Source organism: Neolamprologus brichardi, chromosome 2 (genome assembly GCF_056152115.1).
Source record: "Neolamprologus brichardi isolate AB-2024 chromosome 2, ASM5615211v1, whole genome shotgun sequence".
NCBI lineage: Eukaryota > Metazoa > Chordata > Actinopteri > Cichliformes > Cichlidae > Neolamprologus > Neolamprologus brichardi.
Window position 1 is genome coordinate 29,905,784 of NC_142105.1, and position 26,278 is coordinate 29,932,061.

At 41.0% G+C, this 26,278-nt stretch overlaps 2 protein-coding genes across 5 annotated transcripts in view; one reads left to right on the plus strand and one right to left on the minus strand.

Annotated features, from left to right (window-relative positions):
• macrod1 (mono-ADP ribosylhydrolase 1) overlaps nucleotides 1–26,278 on the minus strand; it is a 146,723-nt gene that overhangs the window by 66,253 nt on the left and 54,192 nt on the right. The gene's annotated exons all lie outside the window — the stretch shown is intronic.
• flrt1b (fibronectin leucine rich transmembrane protein 1b) overlaps nucleotides 10,561–26,278 on the plus strand; it is a 36,242-nt gene continuing 20,524 nt past the window's right edge. Inside the window, exon 1 of one of the 3 annotated variants that reach the window (XM_035910207.2) lies at nucleotides 10,561–10,637. The gene's annotated coding sequence lies outside the window, so the exon portion shown is untranslated. Of the gene's footprint in view, nucleotides 10,638–16,133; nucleotides 16,828–26,278 lie in introns of those variants that run through there. The other 2 variants (XM_006781316.3, XM_006781317.3) reach the window with 2 other exon arrangements.

Sequence of the window (26,278 nt, forward strand, 5' to 3'; positions counted from 1 at the left end):
GCACAGTTTGCACAGGCTCACCAAAGCTGGTTAAGAGAAGACTGAAAAAATGTTGCCTGATCTGATGAGTCAATATTTCTGCGCCAACATTCATATGGTAAGGTCAGAATTTTGTGTAAACATCGTCAAACACATGTGGGGGGAATTTTCATGTTTTGGGCCCCTTTTTACCATGTTCATTCCTTTACCACACATCATCTGATGGCTACTTCCAGAAGATAACACACTATGTCACAAATCTCAAATCACCAGATCTCAATTCAATAGAGCTTTCATTTGTGGTACAATGGGAGATTTGTATCATGAATGTGCAGCTAACAAATCTGAAGCAAGTGTGTAATGCTGTGCATCTTTTTGGATCTATGTCATGATGAATACGGCTGGGCCATATCATACCGTTCACGGTAATACCGGTATAATGTTGGGCAATGATAAGAAAATAAAATATCGCGATAGAATATGGGTAAAACGCGCATGTGCAGTGCCTTTGTTTTCATACACACGGCGGAAAAAGCATGGCGGCGATGGAGAACGAGAAGGGCAAAAGCGGATTGTTAAATGAAACGGATGAACCAGAATTGGTTTGTAAAAATGCTGCAACTTCAGTGGTGTGTAACTGGTTTAGCTTTCGTCCGTCAGATACACAACAAAGCACTATTTTTGGTAGAGCATGCTAGCGGGCCGTCGTTATTACCGTGTTTTTTGGAAAATACGGCACACTTAAAATCAATCCTTTGATTTTTCTGAAAATCGACAGAGCACCTTATAATCCCGTGTGCCTTCTGTATGAATTCTGGTTGTGTTTACTGACCTCAAAACGATTTTATGTACACGGCGCTGGAAATTCTGTCAAATGTTTTAGTACGACTTTGCTAAGCTACGAACCCGCACCGCTTGATGGATTGGCATTACGGCTATCGTAGGCAGGAGCCTCGCAGAGTGATACGTACTGTGCTTCAACATAATATTACCGTATTGTGTGTGTATAACCTCTTTTTAAGTTTTGTGGATATTATACATGGTTATGCTGAGGATATGTCGGCCAGTTTCCACTGGAAATGCCTTTTGGTTAAACTGTCAGCGAGGAATTTGCATTTGCACTGTTAAATTTTTATATAACTTTAATGCACATAAAAAACAGCTGCTTGTTTAAGTGAAAATACATTGATGGGATTTTTTGCACTAATAAAGTTGTGGAGTTGTAAAGTATTTTTTCTAGTGTCAATTATATCGTCAGTTATATCGTTATTGCAAATTTTCAAATGTATATCGTGATAAATATTTTTGGTCATATCGCCCTGCTCTAATGACGAACGAAGGCAGGTCTGAAGAAAAAACAAGGTTCAAGCCAGTTCTAGCAACTTGTATCTAACAAAGAGGGTGATGAGTGTATATTGATGCAGGAGAGCTTTTTCTTCAATAATCCTGCCTAAATGCTGTTTGTTTCAAGAGGTGCAACTGTTACTTTAAAGGCAAACTGTCTCCATTTCCTGCTTGTGGACCACTGGTTCAGTTTTCATTCTACAAGTTTGGAAATGAAAGAACCGGATATTTCAGTGCATTGAAGTGTACAGCACATCTTCATTCAAAGTGACAGTAAAACATTTTCATTAGTACAATAATGACAATGCTATTAAGAAATGAAGAAATACCCTTTAAAGTAACACTGGAAACTTCAAAAACTGCAAATGAGTTACAGTTTGTGCATAAGTCTAACACCAAGTTGATACTACAACCAAAAAAGTTACAAAATAACACAAGCACGACTAGCTACATTGCTAACGTGTTGCACAAGTGCTTTGCTGACATTATAAACAGGCTTCTGTGTGCAAACAAGAGTCTTTGATCGGTTGATGCTTCACCTCACGATTGGTGATCTGAACAACCTCACAGTCATCACAGTGAGTATCAAGCTTCATTAATTCATTTAGCTTCATTAATTCATTGTTCAACAGTAATTCTAATTTTAATTCCTAGTTCTATATTTAAATGAATCTTCATTTAGGTGAAGACAGAAAAATAAGGGGGGGGAAAAGGTGTTTTGATATTTGTCCTTCTAGGGGGAAAAAAAGGTTTATTGGTGTCAGCAATTCTTCACACGAGTGGCTCTCAGTTTGTGTTTTCAGGGCTTACAGTGCTGCTACTATTTCCCAGCCAGTCAGTTAATTGCATCCACGTGGCATCGCAGGTGTAACTCGGTCCCTGATTAGACGGATAGAATGAGAACCAGCAGGCTCGGAGTCCCGTCAGCGAGGGCTGAGAAGCACAGCACAATATGAATGAGTAACTTCACGGCCCGCGAAGCTAATAAATAAACTCACGCTGAGGCTACAGTCCAAAGAATAATAAGCTACCCTGTGACAACAAATAAACAGGTAATGTGGTTCAGTTTGTGTTTCACTTATGAAAAAGGAGACCATACAGCGACTTCCAACCTGGATAACAAGGAGGTGACTGTAACTTAAACAAAGTAAGAATATAATGAGCTCTTTTTGCAGCAAGGTAAATGCTGAATAAATACTAGTATCTATGAGTGGCCAGTATGCTCCAAATCATTCCCTACTCAAATCAAGTCACTGCACATGCTTGTAAGTGTAAATTGCTGGCAGGGTGACAATGCTGGCTGTGGCTGCTTTTGACATATGTGATACCCAAGTGTTTTTCTCACCCGCATATCCATGAACGTGTGGACTCAGCAGTGTTAGCCTGAGGACATCTGCAGCGCTTCCAGGAAACCGTACCATAAACTCATACAAATCAAGTTCTTTTTTCCCCCTATGCTCATGCATCCTATTTTGGTTGCTGTGAACATGTTAGGATAATCTGATAAGCACATAATCGTTCTGCGAGGGACAGTTTCAAAGTTACGTATGAACACACAGGGGACAGCTCTCATTTTAGCTAATCCTTGCCAGGAGGCATTGTGCCAACTGGGTACGCACTGAGACTGTACATGAAGCAAGCTGGTTTTTAAGAGAGCGAGGAAGAGAAGCTAAATCCCACAGATGTCTTTCCTTCTCGAGGATTCTCTAGTCTTAGCCATTTTCACCATCCCCCATTGCCTCATTAATTGTAAATACCACTTAATTTCACCCTTTAAACACAGCACACTTCCCTGTATATGTCTCACTAAGATCTCCCAAAGTGACTATCTCGACTCTCTATCAAGCCTTCTTAGGAAAAAAAAGGAGTTTAATGTGACAGTGTGAAACTGTCTCAGGTGCACAGCTTGTCTAAGAGCTGATAGATCAAATGATGAACCTGAATAAAGCTCGTTCAGATGGAAAACCTCTGACAGATAAATTGTCTCCATTAAGTCACCCGTTCATCATGTGCTGATTAGCTGCAGGCTGTACATAAGGCTTATATCACACACTAGGTCTTGTTAGTACTCGTCTGTGTTGACTAACACGCCCCGGGCCGTATGAAGCCAGGACTCCTGAGTAGTGAAAAGCTTCCTTTCTAAAGAAAAACAAATCTGCCTGAAGGAGACAGATTGCAGCTCTGACAGGGAGAGCTGGACCAAAACTACAGTCATCAGTGTTTTACTGGTGCTGAAGTGAACTGGTGAGCCCGACTGTGACATCAGGATTTGCTGGAATAACTAATTTTGTTTACCCACAGTGGAAACTTGTTACAGCACTTGTTTTAGGCTGATTTGGTGCACTTGTTAGCAAGACACAGAGCAGTTACCGAGCAAAGTAATCACCTATAATTTGTCTGTTTCCACCCTTTTGAATCCAGTGTTGGGAAGGTTACTTTTAAAATGTATTCCATTACAGAATACAGAATACATGCCCCAAAATGTATTCTGTAACGTATTCCGTTACGTTACTCAATGAGAGTAACGTATTCTGAATCCTTCACTGCGCACATCAACGCTGTGGATAAAAACATCAAGTTCACCAGGGAAGACACGAAGGATGATTGTTTGCCTTTCCTGGACTGCGCTGTGCACATTGAAGAGAATGGCAACCTCAACATCGAAGTTTACCGGAAGCCCACACACACGGACCAGTACCTCCTGTTTGACTCCCATCACCCTCTGGAACACAAACTTGGAGTAATTAGGACCCTACACCACCGGGCAGAACATGTTCCCTCTAAGCCTGAAGGGAAAAAGAAGGAACACACACATGTAAAGGAAGCTCTCAAAACGTGCGGCTATCCTAAATGGGCGTTTTTAAAGTCAGCAAAGAGGCACAGAAAAGAAGATCAGACACCAGCGAGGGAGGATAAGAAGGACAGACGCAACAACATTGTCATCCCCTATGTAGCCGGTGTATCAGAGAAACTCAGGAGGGTTTTCTCCAAGCATGACATCCCGGTGTACTTCAGACCCAGCAACACACTCAGACACAAACTGGTTCACCCGAAAGACAAAACGCCAAAACACAGACTTAACAATGTGGTGTATGCTGTACAGTGCAGCGAGGAATGCCCAGACCTCTACATTAGAGAGACCAAACAGCCACTTCACAAGCGCATGGCACAACACAGAAGAGCGACCTCCACAGGACAAGATTCAGCTGTCCATCTGCATCTTAAGGATAAAGGACACTCTTTCGAGGATGCCAATGTTCACATTTTGGACAGAGAGGACAGATGGTTTGAAAGAGGAGTGAAAGAAGCCATCTATGTCCACTGTGAGCGACCATCTTTGAACAGAGGCGGTGGTTTACGACACCAACTCTCTGCCATCTATAATCCAGTTTTGAGATCCCTTCCCAGACGCCTTAACGCCCACTCACACCCTGGGACATCTGACCTCAGGAATTCGCATGATAAGGTGGGGCCAGGTTTCACAATGAACTCACCTGAAACTCTGGCTGATTGGGACCCACACCCAGTTCCACACCTTGGCTCAGGCGATTAGAGGATCATCAGGGGGTCCTTTTGTCCCTCTGTGGGGGGACACTCCCACTAGGGTTATATCTGGGACTCTCCACCATTTGACCTTAGAACTGAAGAAGCCTCTCGGATGAGAGGTGAAACGTCTTCAAGTAACTTAAAGAAGTCCAGACGCTTTTCTTTGCAAGCTCCTTTGACTACGATGACCTGGATGACTGAGAACCTTCACAGACATATTCTGAATACTGTTTACAACTGCATGAATGTACTATTGCTGTGATTTATTACTGTTACTGAAGGTCTGCGGCTCCGAACCGTAGTAAAGGGACCTCTGGCTAATATGTCGGGTTCATGTCGGTCTGGTAGCCGAAAACTAGCTTTACTTTGTTGTCTGGGTCAACCTTGCTAGCGAGAGACAGAGAGAGGCGTTGAAAGGCTGCTCCAACGGAACTTATTGTTTTTGGAGGAAAACACGAACACGGTGTACAGTCAGTCTTAATAGCTTACTTACAACTGGGCTCGTCAGGCACTCTTCTTGGCTGCAGTGGTTATTATTATATTTACATGCTTCCAGCTCCCGTTTTTGCTCGATGACAGCTGTACTTTTCCTTTTTCTCCCTCCCTCGCTCACAGACACATAACGTGTATGGCAGTCCATTCTCCCTGCAGCACGGACTACACTGCCTATGATGCTACATTCTTTAGAGCTATACCTGTAGCATTCTGCCTATTAGCTTAGCACAACAACAACAAAAAGGCCTCTCTCACCCAGGAAACACGCAGAGAGAGAGCGTCACCCTGTAACCATGGCAACCGTAACATTGCCACCTGGAACAACAGAACGTAGCTGTCAAACAAAACCCAAACAGTCCTGACCCGCCACAATATGAAACAGGGAAGTACCTCCGTGTAATCCATTTATTTCAACAAAGTAACTGTATTCTAAATACCACCTTTTTAAACGGTAACTGTAACGGAATACAGTTACTCATATTTTGTATTTTAAATACGTAACGGCGGTACATGTATTCCGTTACTCCCCAACTCTGTTTGAATCCAAGACCAATATTTACTGACATTACCTTTGTTTTAATCTCTAACCAATCCATGGTTAATTACCTAACTGTATAGCGGCTAAATGCTGTACTATCTTCACCAAAGGACAGCTGCATTGTAGATCTGCCAGCTGTAGCCAAAAGCAAAGAGACCACAACACTGCGGGTCAACAAAAACTTTAAAGTGCAATGCAAAACAGCACAATGTCAACTCCCAGCCAGGTGTACCTTTTACTGCATCACATTTCCTGCTGTCTTTCCCACATTTCCTGTTGGCTATCTGCAGCTATCACATAAAAGGCAAAATGAGCATCATTATGAGAGATTTGTTTCACACATTGTAATTTGATAAATTGAGGATATGAAAGCGTGATGATTTTACAGACTTTAAAAATCGTCTTTCGTCTGACTTTAGTAATGGGTAAATTGGTTGCTAGGAAACTGACACTGACAGTTACGGGAACCAAACCCCATTACACCTAACTATAGATATTACTTTGTCTGCATCAAGTGTGGATACGATGACAGATATAGTTTAACAGCAAATAATAATCATGCACTGCAGAATGAGTGTGGAATACATATTACTGTGAAACTGAGTTTTAAACAAGTATCCGGTCTGACATGTTGACCACAATTTTTTTAAACTCTTCCATCACAGATTTTAAAAAACTATTTTAATTTTGTATTCAACTTAATTCTGGACTAATCTGGCCAATAGCAAGCATTTTGTTTAAAATTGTTTTTCTGTTCTTATCCTTTACCTCTTTTGCTCCAGAGAACTTTAGCTGTTTAGCTTTCTGGGAGGACAGAAAGCTAAACAGCTGAGCCACCGAGTAAAAACAAGTTTGAACTGGTAGGTGTCACCATGTGTCAATCTATAGAATCCAAAACACACCCAGTGTCATCAAGGAAGTGTAAATCCCATTGCTACTTCCTCGCTAATGACTGCATTAGTAGCTGTAAAAACAGATTTAGAGTGTTTAGGCATGTCAAATGGGACCAGTTGTAACTTAACGATTTTTGGAAGCAAATTATTCACTTCCTCTCCTGCAACATGCCTCGGCTACATCAGTGTCAGGTAATGTCCAAACATTTCCATTAATCACAATAAGACACAGTAAACACAGAGAGTGATAATGAAATTCCGGCAGTCGAGAGAAACAATGCAACGATGACAACGTGTTTAATTACTCCATTACCCTCTGGAACCCTACGGCTGTTATTTGTGTGCACTAAGTCCTCTTTCTTTCTGAGGGAATGACACTAAAACCTGATGTTTTAGATTGCTGAGATTTGTGTCGGCTGCTCTATTAGAGCTGACAGAAATGTCTTACTCCCACATGATAATGTCTGTTTGAGAAATTTAAAAAAAAGTACTAATAAGATGGCAGTCACTACCATTTCAGATAGCAGCGAGTTATGTCCGTACAGGGAAAAGAGTAGGCTGGATGTGTATTTTTCTTTCAAGCAAGTCTTTTCTTCTTTTTTTTTTCCTTCCCCCTTCCTGATGCCGTCACTGTTCGTGTGTAAAGATGACAAAGACACACAAAAGCAGACAAAGAGTTCTTGGAGAGAGATCGTGGGGGCAGGCTGATGCAGCCCAGAGGAAGCTGATGACACTGCTGCCTTCAGACATGAACAGACGACACTCTGTATGACCTAATTCATTTGAAACATATTGAAAGTATAGCAGTGTTTTGTTTTGTTTTTTTTAATTTATTAGCCTTTACTTCACTGCACTACCTGAAAAATACACTGAATACTTATATGGGGCTGAGTTCTTACCCTTCCTTCAAAGTTATAGCATACTTCTGTGCTTTAGTATTGGCTGCAAAGCAGAATTTCCCAACATAGAGACTTTAGTGGGGCAGACTAGTCAGAGTGTAACTGGCAACTCATTTTAGCATATTTAAATACCTCCAAGAAAAAGTCTCCAAAAGTTGATTCTGTTCATCTGGACGTAGCTTTTTGTGGGAGAAATGTTTTGTCACTCATCCAAGTGACTTCTTCAGTCTCAGCTGACTGCAGGTTTCCCCAATCTTATAAACAGTACATTTACATAATGACTGAAACCAGCCCACTGAAGGAACAATGGACTGGGAGGTCAGTTCCTTAATCTTAATTATGCAAATTTGCATGACCATTGATCAACAACCACTGACCAAAACCCACTGATCAATGGCCATGAGTACCATTCACAGAGAGTTGGGGAATAGCTGCAATCACAGCATTGTAAGATGGCAAAAGGTGTAACCTTAGGCCCCCTCCTCGATTCAGAGATGGTCTTTCCTTTTTCTCCGCGCTCAAACCAGCGTCCAGATGAACAGAATCAACTTGAATGCATCAAGACTCCAAGAAAAAGGTTCCATCCACAATCAGTCTACTATTGGAGAATCCCCTAGCTAGCCCCAGCCTTCCTTGCCTTGTGTTTTCCTGACTGGCTGACTCGTTAGTCAGATCACTGACGTGGAGGTTTTCAATATCATTCAGCTCCATCGACAGTCTTCGACTGCAGCTGGTGACAGTAGCCCATGTTCTGCCTCAGAGATCCACTGCAAGCTGCAGGGACACTCTAATGAGAACCTGTGGCAGGTGGAAAAGTGGTTAAAATGCTCAAGCTCACGGAGGCTTCAGAGCAGAACAAGGACTACCAGCTGCAGCCGGGAGTTCATCTGTGGATCAGGACACTCTGCTCAGTTAGGTCCATAAGTTTGTGGACAGTGGCATATTTTTCCTGAGTTTTCTCTCTGTAATCCACCACTGTGCGTTCTTAAATCACACAATGAGTTTCTGACTGAAGAGCAAGGAGTGTGACAAAAGTGTTGCACTCACTGGCATTGTCATATATCTCAATTTTCAGAGGTTCGAAAGTAACTGGGGTAAAAATTAATCTTTTTATTTTTATTATTTGGCCAAGAACCTGTGGACCTACCTGTATCTGTTAACATTCTTGGCAAAATATTTGGAACAGCGCGCAGGAAAAGATGAAGTGATATTACATATCACTTCATTTTGAGATACGTTTTCAGTACTCCGGCAATATGAACACTTTTATTAAAAACACAGACACCATGCTAAAAATGGATCCCACTACCAATTCCTTAAGGTGGTGCCTTTCAAAATAAAATGAGATTAACGTCAATGGAAGTTAACTAAGTTATAGTGAAGCATAAGAACTTCACAGGGGGGACGTGGTGGACAGCAGGGCAAAGCAAATTAGAGAGCATGTTAGATCAGACACATTAATCAGACAGATTATTCCAACTGACTAATAATAATAATAATAATACATATACGCACACTGTGACACCACAGTGCAGGGAAAGTGCTATCTTATTCTTCAAGTATACAAGGATGGTGATTAATTATCTACACCGAGTATCACAGAATTGCTATTTTGTAGGTAATATATGACACGTGGGCAATGCATGGAGAGCTACACTGTACCGACTGCCCAGGTAGCTGAAGATGTAAAATATGCACTCCAACATCCTATTTCCATTTTATTTTTGCCTTTCAAAGAAGGGGAGCCAAGTTCAAATTCAAATTCACCTTGTACCTTCCTGTCACAAATGCAAAAAAGATTTTCATTTCATCTCACCATTTAAAAAAAATTATCTCAACTTGTAATCTTTATTCATTGAATTATATAATTATTACGATCGTCTTACATGAAAAATGTATAAATGTATATATCTTTGACACATTTTCAGTTATCCCATATAATCCTGTTATTTTCTGTGTAGATACATAGGTGCTTGAGTCTGAACCAGCCTCTGGTCTGATGCCTTTGTTTTCCCTTGTGGGGGGAACAAAGGCATCAAAGCAACCAAAATACCCATGTGCATGCACAATCACGCAGTTGCAGAGACGTGGACACACACACGCGCTCACATACGTGGAAGCACACAAGCACACAGGCACACATATGCAGAAGGGTGCAGGAGGAAAAAGGGGTTTGAACACCAAGACGTGCATGTGCATACACCACCCTTTCAAGCAGTCACAGATACACACACATACAAATCCAGACAGTCAGTGTTTGGGTAACCATGGTGATGGCAAAGCCCAAAGGTTTGTTACTGAAACCTAGTTAATTAGAAGGAGTAAGGGCGAAAGAGAGAGAGTAATGTCGATACTCGAGGGAAAGTGTTTCGCCATCTGTTAAAACCCACATGTACCCTCTGCCCGGTCGTGTGTGGCTACAGTGTAACTGTGTGTGCACGAGCTGGCCACAGTTGTTGCATGAGCAAACACAAACACACACAATTCTCTGCTCCTGTAGTGCTGAAAGCGCAGAGGCCAAGAGTTTCTTTTTCTTACTGGTATTAGATGACTAATTGGAAGAGCTAATGCTTAGCCGCCAAATAACGCGCGCTGGCATCTGCTGCAGAGACACACCAATTATCGCGCGCGAAAGGGATCAGGGTGATAAGTTATACAACTACATACAGAAGGAAAGAGACGGGAGGAGGGAGGGTTGACAGGGAGGGAGTGGAGGATGGGGTGGAGGAGGGGAGTGCGAGGTGTCAGGGGACAGAGGAAAGGCTCGGGGAGGAGGGGGGAGAGAGCGCGAGGGAGGGAGGGAGGGGATGATGGAGGTGAGTGAGTGAGAGAGACAGAGACAAAGTGAAAGAGACCTGAGGGTGGAGAAGGGAGACACAGGGCTAAATTTGCCGGGAACATAAAACAACAAGATGGAGTGTAGTTCTTCTTCTTTCTTGGGAGGTAAGTAATCAGAGAAAGGGGGAGAAAGAGGCCTGATTGATGCATCAGTGAAGGACGGGAGCTACATGCCTTAAAACCTGGCCAGAGAGAGGAGGTGGTGGTGAAAGAATTTGGCTGTAAGAGTGAGACTAAGGAGAGGCAATGGGCTCTCATTTTGTGTTTGGCTCACTGTGTTTAATCACCTGCGCGTTTATGGGTGTGTGTGAATGTTTCTCTCTCTCTGTGGGACTGTGTTAGAAGTCGGAGGTAATGATGATAATGATGAAAACAGGGTAACATTTACTTTGTAGCTCTGTGTTAAACCAGCTTTGCCAGTGTGTGTCTTTCCTTTAAATGGCCTTCCATCTGATTTTAGGTTTTTTTCCTCCTTTCTCCCTGCTCTCCCTGGCTTCTCCCTCCTATTCCCCAGGCCCCAGTGCAACCTGTTTGTGTATTCCTCCCTCTCCCGCTTGCCTCTCTCTCTCCTACCCACTTGTCCTAAACACCATTATAGCGCTTTCAGTCATTTAATTTCTAGCCATCATTTATTTGGACCACTTGAGAATGTCAATCAGTTTGCTGCTGTCCCTGTGTCTGAAGAGGACAAAGCCTGAGCTACGTTGCAGGATAAATGCAGATTTGATTCTTTACCATCACCTTTTAAACCGAGGAAGACAAATTTAACATAAAACAATCTGATCTTGATATTAATAACATAAGAGGATTTGTCTTTAATGACAAACACTCCAACTGTTGTATTAAGTAATCGTTAATAATCTTCTTTTTTTTTTTAACTTGTCCTGCTCCACCCTGAGCATCAGTACAGGTGGACTATAACCTAAACGGAGTTAAACAAGTAATGCAAGCAAACTGGGTGAAAAGAAATAGTGTTATTGTGTTTCCTTTTCTTGCACCTGTGTTTACGCTGCTTTATAGGCTTTCCTTGGCCTCTTGGCAAATCTTACTTAGTCGTTTTTAAGCTTTTTAAGCTTCACAAAGTCTTGTTCCCACCTGTGTGTAACAAACACTTTACTCCAAAATGTGCATTTGTACGCACTGATGTAGTGTTAACATAGATTTATAAGTGAGGATCCCAACACTGCTAATTGCTTGTGCATTCTTACCAGAGTTCACACTTGCAGTGGCGATGTGACATGAAGCAGCTGGTAACTTTAAATTAATGATAAGATGAAGCGTGACAAGAGCAGGTTTCTCAGACTACTTAGAAACGTGGGAAGTTGACCAGAGTTCAACTTTATGCAAATGAGCAGTAATGCATTGGGGAAATGGCCAGCTGAAGGGTAGAAGTATTTAAGGGTACTTTACATTTTTTTGTCGTAAATCCTCCTCTGACTACAGTTACTATAACGGCTGGCGACAGCCCGCGTACTTCCTCAACAACTTTATAGTAGAAATTCAAATGCCTGCAATCAGCGAGGCAACATTAACAACAGGCGAAGATAAATGATGTAGAGAAAGCTCTTTTTTGCCTTTACCATAGAGAGTGCATTGCATACTTGGCTAAATATTTATATTTTATCATTCTAAAATGATTTTTGAATTAATTAAGAGAACATCTGTTGATCCAGTTTTCTTGCTTCTGGCGAGACTGTGCAAGTAAATCATAAATTTGGGCTTTTTCCAGTTTTCACAAAGCCATTTGTTATCATTTTACACTATTTTATACCATAAATGCTTAATTACTAAATTCAATATTTTATATTTTAATCTCTACTGAAGAGATGTAGCCTCTTACTGAAAAGTGAGGCCAATGTGGAAATGCCTTAAATATTATTTATTTTTATAATGGCCAGCAGGGGGCGATACTAGAGGTCTATGAAAAGCTTCCCAACTTCTTATATATAACCTCAGCAAACACTTTGCTCACGTGTTTCTCGTGTCATTCACTAGTGTCAAATCTTATGTAATACAGCACAATGTTATTTTTTTATAAATTATGGTCCCCTTTAGATTAAAATTATTGCACAGTAGATAATACTGGCTCAAGGCTTTGTCTGACTTGACAGGCTGATATCATCTTTAGTAGTGCTCTCAGAAAATGACTGAGCTTGCCATCACTGTTATTAGCATGAACATACAGGGAACCCATTCTGAATATAACCAACATGCAAATGTGTCACGCAGGAGGCAATGCAAAGTCTGTACAATGAGACTGAGGGAAGCCTGAAAAGAAGAGTGGTTTGTTTTGCTTTTTGTGGTCTAAACAATCAGAGATGAGCATTTACGTGTTGATTGGCTAAGCCAGTGCAGAATGACCACAATATTGCACAACAAACCAACAATTATTTGTGCAGAAATTGCACCGGTAAATATAGATAATATTCAGATTTTAAGTATTAAGCAGCTGCTAATGCAATTTTATTGTGCAGACAGCAATTGTGAGCAATTTCATCAATCATGCTAAATCTACATATCAGTGAGTTGAAATAATTGTGTATCATTTGTTTTGGTATAATCTGGGCCATTTTGTTTACCGTTTGTGGCTACAATTTTTTTGTTTTTTTAATATTTGAAGGGGAACATGCAGCTAATCCTTTAACCTACTTTTACTTAAGACAATAATTGCCTGAACAGGGGTGTTAAACAGATACCACGAGGGATAAATCCACCATAAATTACAGTGATTTACCACAGACACAGTAATAGTTCCTGCAGGAATAACTCAATTTTTCTTATTACAAATGCCATAAAACAAACAGAAAAAATAGTAACCTGATTTTAATAAGTTCCCTCTATTTAAGAACATTTTCAACAAAAATGGGAGGGAAAAAAACACAATAAGAAACACCCTGATGTAGATCAATAAAACCAAGGGTAATCTTTGTAAACATAGCAGGATGAACTGAACTGAACTGTATTGTACTTCAGGTTCTCAAGTCAGGTTCAAGCTCCTTTATATGACAATATAAAACAGAATGAGAATGGTAAATCAGTCAACATTACACTGTTGTATTAAGACAGGGGGAAGAATATATAGAACTGGATTGCTAAATGTAGATGTTTCAAACATACACGATGCGTCTATCCACACGTGGACTTACAATATTGTACACTTTCCTTTATCCTAATATTTTGCTTATACTATATGTGGAAAAATAAATAAAACTGCATAAAATGTGAAATGTCCCACTGCCTCATTTAGAGCACAAGCAGAAGGAATATATAAGTACGACCATTACTAGAGACTGCTACACTCCATAATTATAGTACACTTGACTTCATAAATTATCATTTCACATGATGTAAGTGATACTGACACTGTAAGCATGACAATTTAGACATATGAAGTATTTAATAATATTTGCTATATTAGATGTAATTAAATTAGAATGATCAACTGTTTTATAAAGTGTTACAAGTGCATAAATGCTAAACGCCTGCTGATATATGGTTGCTAGATTATGATGACACTATAATATCTAATATGGATAAATACCTTCAGGGGTCTACATAAATTCAGCCACACAACCCTAGAGACCAGTCGGTGATCCTCTGACAACCTCCGGTTTCTACGATAAATGTGTGTCACCTAATAAGCTGTCGACTGATTGTGGGCGATTGATAGTTGTTCTCGGGTATAGCTGCTTTGGTTGCACATCAGATTGCAACTTGGCAACTGCTCATGGTTTCCATTGAAGACGCCGACAGGTCTGCAAACACTCGACCGAAACACTTTGCATTCAAAATAAAAGTTGTGCCTTATTACATCAATGTGTTTCAAAATGCCGAACATTTACTTTGAAGGCAAATATCGTCCATTTGCAGTTTGCATTGTACTCTTTACACTTTCACAACCACTTGGCAACTGTTTGCAGACAAGTTGGCATCTTCAATACAAACTATGCTGCAATCACAAGGTTTCCGACCAATTTCTTTTAGCGACAATCAGCAACCTCCTGCAATCGTTTAACAACTGGTCTGGAATACAAAATACCAGTGGTAACCATCAGGTCACTGACCGGTCTTTTGGCCTACATGAATATGGGTTAGAAATCAATTCAACAGCAACAGCCAGTAACGTCCAGTAACCACTTGCAATCGGTCAGGGAATACTCATTGTTCCCTAGCAACTGATAGTTTCATGGCACACGCCAATAAGTTTCTAAGCCTACGTGTCCGTTTGCTCATTTTTCCTGATTGGTTTCTGTTAGCGCGTCCTGCACAGAGATTTTGATTGTAAACGGTTTTGTTCTCACAGGCAGAAAAACACAACTTACACTTTTCCAAATAATTAATTTAGTATTACTTAGGTTATGATTAGACTTTTACTAATGTGAGGATACAATTGAGGGTTTTGGCGTTTGTGTGGCCATGATGGTGTCAAGGTTTGGTTAGCAATGGCTCACTGTGATGGACTCGTGTATTGATTAAGAACATCAGTGTTCGGGTACAGTCTCAGGAGATGACATTAAAAACATATAATAATAGTATTATGGAAATCAAGAAGTTTTTCAGGGTTGCACTGTGAGGCAAATATACAGTATGACACAGTAGTAGATTAGAGCAGACACACTCTAAAATAACATTTTTTAAGCAGCCAAAATAACTGCTAGGGAAATCTGCCCCAGTCCCTCTGATTGTTTCCATGACTATGAGAATCTTTCAAAATGAATCAGACTAAGTCCTACTACCGCATCTCTGGAACAGCGCCAGAGGGTGCTGGTGGTGTAGCTGCACCTGCACCTGGAGCCCCAGGGGGCCCACACAGGCCCTGTACAGATGCTCTGTGTGCAGATGAGCTGCAGAGTGTGTGGGTGGGTGCGTGATTGAAGAGGACAGAGGTGTGCCAATGTTTGCACCTCGGTCTGGCATGACCAACTTCTGTCGGGGAAAGCAACATTTAAAATTGCTGTGTTCGCATTCAATAAAAGCCTAAGCTGTAGCGACTCCTCAGTGAGCGAACAGCGCAAAGGTAATAAATGCAAATTAATTGTGAGGTGTGCCTCTTAGGAAAATAAAACTCACTGGTCACAGAGTCAGAAAACACATCAGAATCAATTTAACCCCGAGCTGATTCACAGTCATTATGCCTCAAGGACCCCTGCCTTTGACTCGTCCTGACACACAATGATGCCAGTGACTCTATGTTTATCATTAGGGTCAAATTAAAGCTCAGACTTATATAAATAGTATGTATTACTTCATTTTCTCAAGTGTGAGAAACCTTTCTCCTTCCTTTTCCTCGAGGGCTTTAATCCACTCATTTTCCATCTAAGGGGGCCCCCAAAGCCCCAACAGCTAAAGTCTCCGGTGCTTTGTGTAGCCTGTGTGTGAGTGTGTGCGTGGGTGTGTGTCTGTGCACCTGTCACTCTAATGCGTGGTGAGTTGTCGGTAATTGCTGGACCGTTGCGACCTCCTGAACCCCTGTAACGGAGCTCAGAGAGCCGCTGTACGCTGTAAAGAGTAACCCCCCCCCACACACACACACACACCCACACACACACACCAACACACACACACACACACCAACAGAAAACAACATCACGCGCAGTCTCGGCTCTAGATGATGAAGAAGAGGAGGCGAAGGAGGAGGAGGACACAACGTGCGCTGGAGGCGACACCTGTCAAACCGTTACTGAACACAGTTGGTTTATTTAAAAAGACGGAGGCGCCCTGAGGACTTGGGGGACAAAGCGAGGTGGAAATAGAGATTAGTCGCACCTATTGCCGCTGTTTTGCGCTGAGGGAGAGACACGGACCTCTTTTGAGGAGAAAGAGTGAGAGAGAGAGAGCAAGAGAGAAAGAGACTGTGTAGTATTAACGTTCGGACATGCCGTTTTGGAGTTGAAGTAGCGAAGTTGACGTTTGGTTGTTGGCTGACAGCGAGAAGTGGGAGCGAAAGGACGCTGGAGAGGGAAAAACTGGACTTTATCCGAGGTTAGCCCCTCTCTGGCACACACACACACACACTCTCTCTCTCTCTTCCACACACACGCACACACACACTCCAAACACATTAACCACAGCGGAGCTCAGAGTGAAACAACAGGGTGGGAGATAACTCGTGCACATCGCGGAGCTTCCGACCGAGCGTCCCCGTTCCTCTGCGGCGCGCTCGCCCCGGCTGTAGAGACCGCTGGCCGGGACTTACCGGACACCCAGAAATAATCTGTTAACTTGAGGGGGATGATAGGACAAGGATGCCCTGAGGGGAGCGAGCACCAGAGAGGCGGAAAAAGGGGCAACAAAGGTATGATGTGGTTCGTGTTGGTGACTGCGTTTGCAGAGGAAACGCTTCGTTCGGTGCTGTCAGTCTGTCATCGTGGTTACATGTTGATGCCAACCAGCTTTAGACTCCCTCCGTGTTGCAAATACGTACGTTTGCCCTCGTTTATATAAATGTGTGTTTGCGTGTGTGTTCATCTGTGCAGCTACCTGCTGGACCAAGCTTTTTGCAGACAAGTAGAAAAAAAGTCCGAGATTTGAGAAGCAGGGCTTCGGAGAGTTAACAGGCAGGGGGAGATTAAAGCCATAGATTATACTTTGTAAAGAGAGAGAATTCCCGCTTGTATGTTTTCTCTCATCCCTCCTATCGCTCTTTCCTGTTCCCTCCCTGCATTCCCCATGTGAGCTGTTGTGCTGTTGTGTGTGTGTGTGTTTCAGAAAGGCCAAGTCTCCCAACAGGCATGCCCTTCTTACATGACAATGTCTACATCTCCTTCACACACACACACACACACACACACACACTCACACACTCACACTCTGTGTCTCTCAAGGCTCTCTGTGCTTTGATGCTCCATGATGCGCAGGACACCAAGCAGACTAAAACACACAATCTAAATGTTGCGTCATGTAACTCGTCTCATTAAAACTAACATCTCTAACTGGGTGCAAACATAAACGTACATCTGCGCATGCACACCCATGTGCATGTACAGTACGGGATTAGCAGTCATATCGAGACAGCCAGATTAGAATGAGATTCTCGGGGCCAGAGCAGTTGAACATGGGATTAAAGAAGAAAGGGAGAGATGGATAGATGGATGGATGAAGTGATGGAAGGGGAACAAGGAGAGAGAGTGAGAGGCAAAGAGGCCAGTGACAGGCAAAGGGGGAGAAAGAGAGAGAGAGAGAGAGAGAGAGAAGCACAGAACATGAGATTAAAGTGTAATGTCCTAGAGAGGCAGAGAGAAAGAGAATCCAGGGCAAGTCATGCAGTTAGAAGGAACTGCATTGGCAGAATGTGGCGAGAATAAAGACGAGGTGAAGGCAGCAGACACTCTTCCTCTATCGCCTCCCTTTTGATCTCCTCTTATTCACCCATCTGAAAGCACTAGGGGAGCGCTGCTTATATAACCCCCCATTTGAAAAGCACAATAAACCAAGGGGTTGGAGGAAAAAAAACACTTTAGACTGGGAAATTACAGGAAAAAAACATTCAAATCTAAAACCTGGGAACAGATGTGCATCCTCAGCCTGGCAGACATTAGTATCATCCCCATGCCTGAATGGCAGCATTCTTCATTTCCCTGAAATCTGCTACAGGCATCATTCAACCTATCAAGAGACCCTGCTTTCACCTCCAAAACTACATTTAGCGGTTCCAAATCCTCAAACTCAGCCAAGCATTTGTTAAAATTTCAGCAGCACATGTGTTAAAAGATATGTTAATGCCAGCGCGCTCTGCACAGCATGTGTCTTTTGTTAACACTTCTGTAGCCCTAATTGAACTCAAAGAATTGCTCCAGACAGATTAATGTTAAAGCAGCTTTTAGTCTTGTATCAGCAATGTTGACTAAGCGGTGCCATTGGGTTGCTGATGCCACAATTGGGCAAATAAAACACATTATTAAAAAGTATGATCCTAGAGCCTGCTTTAAAACAACACATAGGGTATTAGATGTTATCCCACTGAATATTAACTGTTTAAAGTGGAGGCTTTTTGAGCAGACCTTTAAGTTGAGGCTCAGTGGGGAATTTGTATAAAGCTAATTAGATTTACCGGAAAACAACAAGTCTGCTTTTTTTAGAATTAACATATTTTTCCAGGTCACACTGAGGGCACAGCAACAAGTTTGAAGAAACGAACAAAAAACTTACTGGGTGAATAGAGTGTGTTAAAAGAAACACCCCAAGCAACATGAGCATTTATTTGATTTCTGGCCAACTGTTGAGTTTAGGTCCAAAATTCACTCTTCTTCTGGTTCACCTTTAGTCAGCAGGGGGGGAAACATCTGAGCATTTAGCTGGTAAACACTCAGCTTTCTACCAGTAACTTTGTCTGTCTTCTGCGTGGTGCTGAGAAGGCGGGATTATCAGAGCAAAACATGACCGCAACAATCACATGAAAGGCTCTGAGCGGTTTCACATGGATGGGAAGAACTGCAGAGCTACAATCTTCTGTTGGCTTTCCAACTCCATTAACCTCCTAGGGCCTGGCGTCCACATATGTGGACATCACATTTTGGGTTATTTAGACCAAAATACTCAATTTTGCTCTACATGGGCCTGATATCCACTTACGAGGATATTATGCTGCTACTGTTCAATCAAAATTTTAAACGAATATCCTCACATGTGTCTCTTATTTTTCTTAAAAACAAAATTAAGGTAAAAAAAAAAATCTGGTAATTCTTTGTTTTTACATTCATCGGGCCCCAATATGCCCAAATATCAAAGAGAAATTAAAAATGCATGCTGTGGAAGAGTTCAGGTCTTAGGAGGTTCATATTACATGCAGTCTTTTCTTTTCTTTTAATTGTTGATGTAATATATTTTCCTTCAAACTTTACTCCGTCCTTGTTAGACTGTGCAATATGCAGTCAGTGTATTCTGTACTGTTAAATATAAAAGCCCAGCAGTATGACCTTGGGGGTTGTAACTACCCACAGTTTTGATCAGGAGTGACGTTATTTCCCTGGTGGCACTTTGTTCAGTTTACCACTGAGTGATTGCACGCTCACGTTCAAGGCACTGGGTCGGTTCCCTGTGGCAAAACTCTGCTTCATGTATCTCAGTAATATGTCTGCTGTCCTGGGGCTATTTTACCGTCACATCTAACATGCCTACTTTGATGATCTCTGATTCTGTATTTATTTATTTGTTTTAAATTCGACCTTTATTGTCTTTATTACAGCACTGTAGCTTACATCTACTGAGATTTACATCGCTATTAACCGCTGTCCGTCGATTTGCTTCCAAGCCTAAAATCATGACGTTCAGCATTAATGTTTCACTGCAAAATGTAAATAATTGAGTGACTCTGGCATGCTGTTAACATTTCCTTTTATTAATGATTCAATACTGGAATTGGTACCCGTCCAAATCAATACCCAATTGAAGTAAATGGATGATGTCCATGCTGACCGGCGCTGGCTTGTGGCCTTTTCATGACAGTTTATTTATATATTTATTTATTTATGTTAAACCTTTTGCTGTCTCAGGATGGTAAATGGTTAAGTTAAACTGATGAACCAGATGAACTGAACCAGATCAAATTGGGCTTTATTGATCAGCAAGAGCGGAAATTGTCTTGTCATTGAATACAAATGGGGGGGGGAAAAAAACAGTACAGAGCTCAGTATTTCTGCTGATATACCAATACTGACAGCTACAAGATTAAAAGTAAATGTCTAATGTTGTGCAAGTCCCCTTCGCTCCCTCTCTAAACCAGCTCTGACCCATCAGGCCCCAGTCATGGGACCTCTGTCCCGTGATGCTGTTCTGATGCATACTGCAGATCCTACTATCTGAGCATGCCTTGGGATGTTTGTGGTATTCTTTGACCTGCTAGCGTGCAGTCTTTATGGTATGGTGGACCACATGATGTTGTGCTTGGTGTTTGGTGGGTGGCATCATCCACAAACACCAGCAAACTATTATTAGTGAGATGATCAGCAGTTTAAAAGCTTGTGTAATGGTACAATCTGTGGGACTAAAACATGCACTTTCTTTAACTAATAAACAGAACAACCCAACAGAAGAGTGTTGTCTGCTATATATGGCCTTCCACATATACCTGCACATTAGTGTTTTGTAGTCACACCACATGTGTGGGAAATACTGCACTTGTAGCCAGATTTAGAGTTTAACCCGCCCCCGAAACAATGATTTCATAACCCTGTCCTGAACAGCTTTACAGAGACTCAGACTGAGACAGCACCCAGGATAATTTACTGAGGATTACGGCACATTTTATCTTCTCTTAACACGAGGAGGAGAACACAAAGCTCATTTAGATGTAAACAGTCAAACTGATGATGACAAAAATCTATAACTCTGATCTGAGCTCCTTCTTTAGAAGTCAGAACAACCAATCGTACTGTGCAGATCCCTCATGTTGTTCATGCCAGAAGCACATATGTGCAAATATTTGTCCCAGGCTAACAAAAAAAACACAAAAAAAACAGCGTTGATTAGAAAAAGCTGCTAATTGAAAAACCACATGCTGAGTGGTGTAAATCTGTTTTAGAGTTAAACCTATTAATCAGGTATTAACTTGTTATCTGCATCACCTAAATCAAATCCAATTCCTTGTTTTTAAGAGTTTTGATTATAAAAGATAATATCCACATAAAAGAAAATCTAGAGAGCGAGTTCCATTTTGGAAATGTTGTCGTCTTTCAGCTGTACAATGCTCATGCAGTGCTTCGAATCTTGTGTAGGGGTTGAACGTTGATGCTTCGAAACATCAAAGAGTCCCAAACTGACTCAGATTCCTGAAGTTCATTACATAAAGATGAGATATGCTGTTTAGAGTTCAACTGGGATAAAAGAGCTTTATTTGAACATAAATACGTGCGCTTCCTGACTCATGGTAGCATGACTAAAGTCACTGTAGTAAACAACTGAACGCTACACAAATGACAGCAGCAGAAACTCTGTCGTGTATAAAGTGCTAACTTACCTCGAACAGAAGCATCAAGGCTCCAGTTAATTTTAATCAAGCAACATCTCTAATAAAGTTTATTCAAAACAGCTAGATCAGTGTTGACAAAAAGTAAGGCGGTGTTGATTTATATTAGAATTTTGTCTTGATGGTAAATTTAACTCTGCTGTTTGTTGGTTTGTGTTTATCTGCCAGCAGGATTATGCAAAAACTGCCAGGCTGATTTTGAAAGAGCAGAGGTGTAGCAAAAGCCCATTACAGATAACGTTCTGTAAATTTGCCAGATAAATCAATAACATTTGAGTGCCCGTCTAGTTTAATTTGTTTAATGATGAGATGTCATATTATTTAGATTTTCATCATGTTTGTGTTAGTCTTTGATTGGCTTCAGTCTTTCAGTCGGCGTTTTGATCGAGGCGCTCTTTGAGTTCCTTTGTTTTTGATGCTTTCCTGAAAATTATGCCGAACTGTGACCTCAAAACTTCAAAAAGCACAGACTGTACTGAACTGTAGCACTGTTTACACATGGTGATGATAAGCATGCTCACTATTTGCTTGAACTGAGATCAAATCTAAGCTATCACAACAAAACCAGGAGCTGGCGGTAGAACTATCCAGCTAGTACAACGTAAACTTTCAACTAGCTGGTTATATGTTTTCCCTTAAAGGCCTAGATTAGTTATTTTACCATTCACAGCATGGCTAAAATTTTAATTTCACCTCCCTCTTCTGCTTTCCCTTTTATCACTTAGTCAAAAAATAAAGGGTAAAGGTCACATGTTTCAGTACAGCAGGCAGGATTTAACCGCATGTGAATCAAATCTGATGACAGATTGTGGGCTGTTTAGACACCGCACCAATCACATGTGATCAAATTACACACACACACACATATATATAGAGAGGGTTAATGAAGTAAACACTGCTTTCTACATACACCAGGAAGGCCAGGAACTAGATATGTTGGTTTCAAGACGCATGTTATTCCAAGATATATCCATTTATTCTCTATGCAAGCTATTGTAGGAGGCTATGTGGCACTGAAACAATCCAGTAATGCAATGTTTTGGCTGAAACCGTCTTGGAAAGGCATAATAAATACAAATCCCAGATAACCTGAAATAAATACTGTATGTCTCACAGAAACAGCAGATAAGAACAGCAGTGCATTGGATGCATTACACACAGGAAGGTTTTAACAATTTGGGATGCTTTCAGACAAACGTACACGCACAAAAACACAGTGGCCTTGCATTATTCTCTGTTATATTGCATTATGTGCATGTGTGTGTCTGAGTATGTGCGTCAGTCTATTTGTTGGAGCAGAGGAAGAGTGTGGGAGATGCAGGCGGGTCAGAGAGCGTAGGAGTCACGCAGAGGGAAGTTCAGAGATGAGCTTTTGTTTGAGCAGCAGAGATGACTTCAGAGCGTCCGCACTGTTCTCATACCTAGCTTTACACCAGCCAAAGGCGCCCCCAGAAATACTGGCACCTGTGATTAAACGGCAGAATGAGCTGAGTAACAGCAGAAAACAAGAAATAAGCTACGTTCTGTTCCATTAAAATTCTCATTTATGCATAAAGAGACTGTGAACAGACGTGACAGGAATGCACCAATGAACCCTGGCTGTTTATTAAAAAGTAAAAATTTCACTGATGTTTTATTTAAGGAACATATGGAAGTCTGTGAGAAGCTGTTTGACAAAGGGTGTCAATAAATGGAGCCGTGCCTTCTTTTTTTAATGAGCGTTTTCAGACATGCAGTCTAAACTTTGGCTTTCGTTAACAATAACCTCTGACATGGAAGAGAAAATGACTCATTTTTAAAAATATGGGCAATTTGTTTTACGCACACCTACGTGTAGTTTATATTACACTAGCTGACGTCTAACAGTCTGAAGTCACACAATACTGAAAATCAGCTATCATATATATAATGAGGCAAGGCAAGTTTATAATGTATATTTAGCACCTTTCAAACACTACAGTCATTCAAGGTGCCTTATGAGACAAAATTAAAATGAAAAATAAAAGAAGAAGAGATGGAGTAACACCAAAATAATCATATTAATAATGATGATGGTACAGCAATCTGGTTAGTTAAAAGCAGTTTTCATTTTGATTTAGTTTTAGTCATAATTTAAATTATTAGATCACTTTAGGTTATTATAGACTAAATGTAAAATTTTCAAATCTAAAGATTCAGCAGACTAAAAGTTAAAAGTGTGAAAGTTTATCTTGTTTTTACTACAATGCAAAATGCGTCCATATGTCTGCTCTTCTCTTCCACCTAGCGCTGACATCTTGTCGCGTCATTATGAGAAACAGGGAGTGTGGGAGCTAGCCCTACCATCAGATCAAATGTGCCCTTCTGACCTTACTGGACAAGAAGATTACTTCTGATTGGATCACGTGCAAACTTGTCCCGCCTTTTTACACAACCTATTCAGTTCTCATTGGATCTCATCTCTCCAGAACATTTTCATATTGTTTTTATTTATTGAAGAAAGCGTCCAATACATTTCATCACAGTTTCTGTCCTTGTGAATTAGATGATGACTAAAATATAAACTAATTATTCTTCAACAAAATTAACACTGGAGTAAAGTAGTCCTGGATAAAGCTGTTTTATCTTCTTTTTAAAAATAGCTAGTGTTGGAGATGATATGACCTCAGTGGGTAGTTGGTTACAGCGTTGAGCAGCATAGAGGCAAAACGCCTTATCACCCTGTTTAGGTTCAGATCTGTGAACCTTCTAGGTGACCAGGATCTTGCAGATCTTAGAGACCAACTTTGTGTCCATTAAACTCTCAGATATATTTAGAGCCCTAGCCGTCTAGTGATTTATAAACGATCGGCGATACTTTGAATTCAGTTCTGTATTTTACTGAAAGCCAATGCAGGAAACTGAGATTTGGGAGTGATACACTTCCAGAAGCACCATTCTGAACTAACTGACCAAATTCTAACAATTCAGCCACTCAAATCCAGCCATTTAACCTGAAATATGACTGAAGCAATTAATTGATTATCACAGTAATTATGCCAATAATTTTCTGTGGGCCGCCTAATCAACGAATTAGCCAAAAAGGTTTCACCTCTGCTGTTCTTACTGCGTTAAACACCTCTAGAATTACCATTAGCAGTAGCACCTCATGCTGAAGAAAACCACAGATGAACTGTTGTCATTAAGCGTGTTTACTGGAGGTTAATGGGAGGTAATTAGAAAGTATCACACTGCATCAGTGTGAGTTGAAGTTTCTGACAAATTGTGGTTGTAACCGTGTCAAAAATCATTGTAGAAAGAAAATGTTTGTAAAGAAAATAAGCCCAGTGGTGAAGGAAACGCAAAGACCAAAGATGTGATCGTCTGGATGAGGAGTTCAGTCGAGGCAAAGAGGGATTTCTTTTTGATCCTTCTCGGATCAAAGGCTCGGAAAGCTAATGGAGAGGGACAGGTATGAAAGTATTAATGAATAAATCAGGAACCTACGGCCAGGGTTTAGTGATTACTTTGGGTATCAAGAGCCATTCATCATCCCATTTCTGAACATGGGATTTTCATGATGGGTGACATCCTCCATTTTTTCCCCCTCTGTGAGTCTTTCTTTGTGTGTGTTGCAAATTACTCAAAACACGTAACAATTTGTGACATCAATGAAAATCTAAAAAAAAATTTTTTAAAAAGGAATACCTCACACGAACCCAAAATTATCTAAAGGTACGAGTGTTACAAAAGCTCAAGGTTGTCTACGTTTTCCACTTTCGTATTAGTTGCACCACAGTTTGCATCTGTTGCAGCAGTCTGAGTGCTCTGCCTGCAGCAGAAATTAGTGTTGTAATGACATGTGGTGCATGTAATTTACTTGGAACTTAAGAAAAATAAAAAATATAAAAAATAAAAGCTTAATTTTCGATATTGAGATTTGCACCAGCTGTGTTTTTTTGCTGGCAGGTTTGTCCCGAGGTTTCTCGTTGCTTAATGGCAAACAGTAAGTGTTCTAAAATAAAAGTGAGTTCGTAGGAAACATCTGATTTCTATCCTTTACATGCTTGCTTGCATAAATTGCCCTTATTTAGTGATGTTTTTGCCTCCGTTTTATTGGTGAATGACTTTATGACCAGTTTTCCAGAAAGAGCAGAGATTGGTTGTGTTATAACACAAGGTGCACAAGGCCTTATATGTCTAATCACCTATGGCAGAAAAGAGTTATAGACAAACTGTGCTACACTCTTTGAAATCATCAGTGATATCTAGTAATGTTCAGAAAGTGCTCCTCTTTCTGCAAAGCAAGACAAGATGGTGCATGAGCGTAAGGACAAGTGGCAGGAATACGTGCTCGACCCGATGAATAGAATGCCAATAGATCTCTTAGGTATGCATGGGTTGCACTAGACTTTGAGCTTGAATAAGAATTGATAATTACCCTATAGCTTCTCTGGAGTGTACTCATTGTCTGTTTACAATTAGGAACAAAGATAAACACAGCGAAAACAGAACGACAGACAGCTGGCAGACTCTAAGTGCTTTCAGCTCAGCCTCTTTACTCAGCAACAGCGCCTTTTCACATGCAAGTTGGGGGGATTTTTTGGTCCTCTTTTTAAGAAGTTTAGCTCCCTTTTTTCCCCTTCCCTAGAATAATAATGAAATGGAGAGTGACAAGAAGTAATAGAAAGCGATATAAAACACTGGTGGGCGAAATGTAGGAAAGGTTGCCAGCTGGATTTGAGCTTTAGCCGGCCACCAGGAGGCCACATGTACATCACATATTAGTGGATTAAAAATGACTTGCTTTGTCCGACACACACAC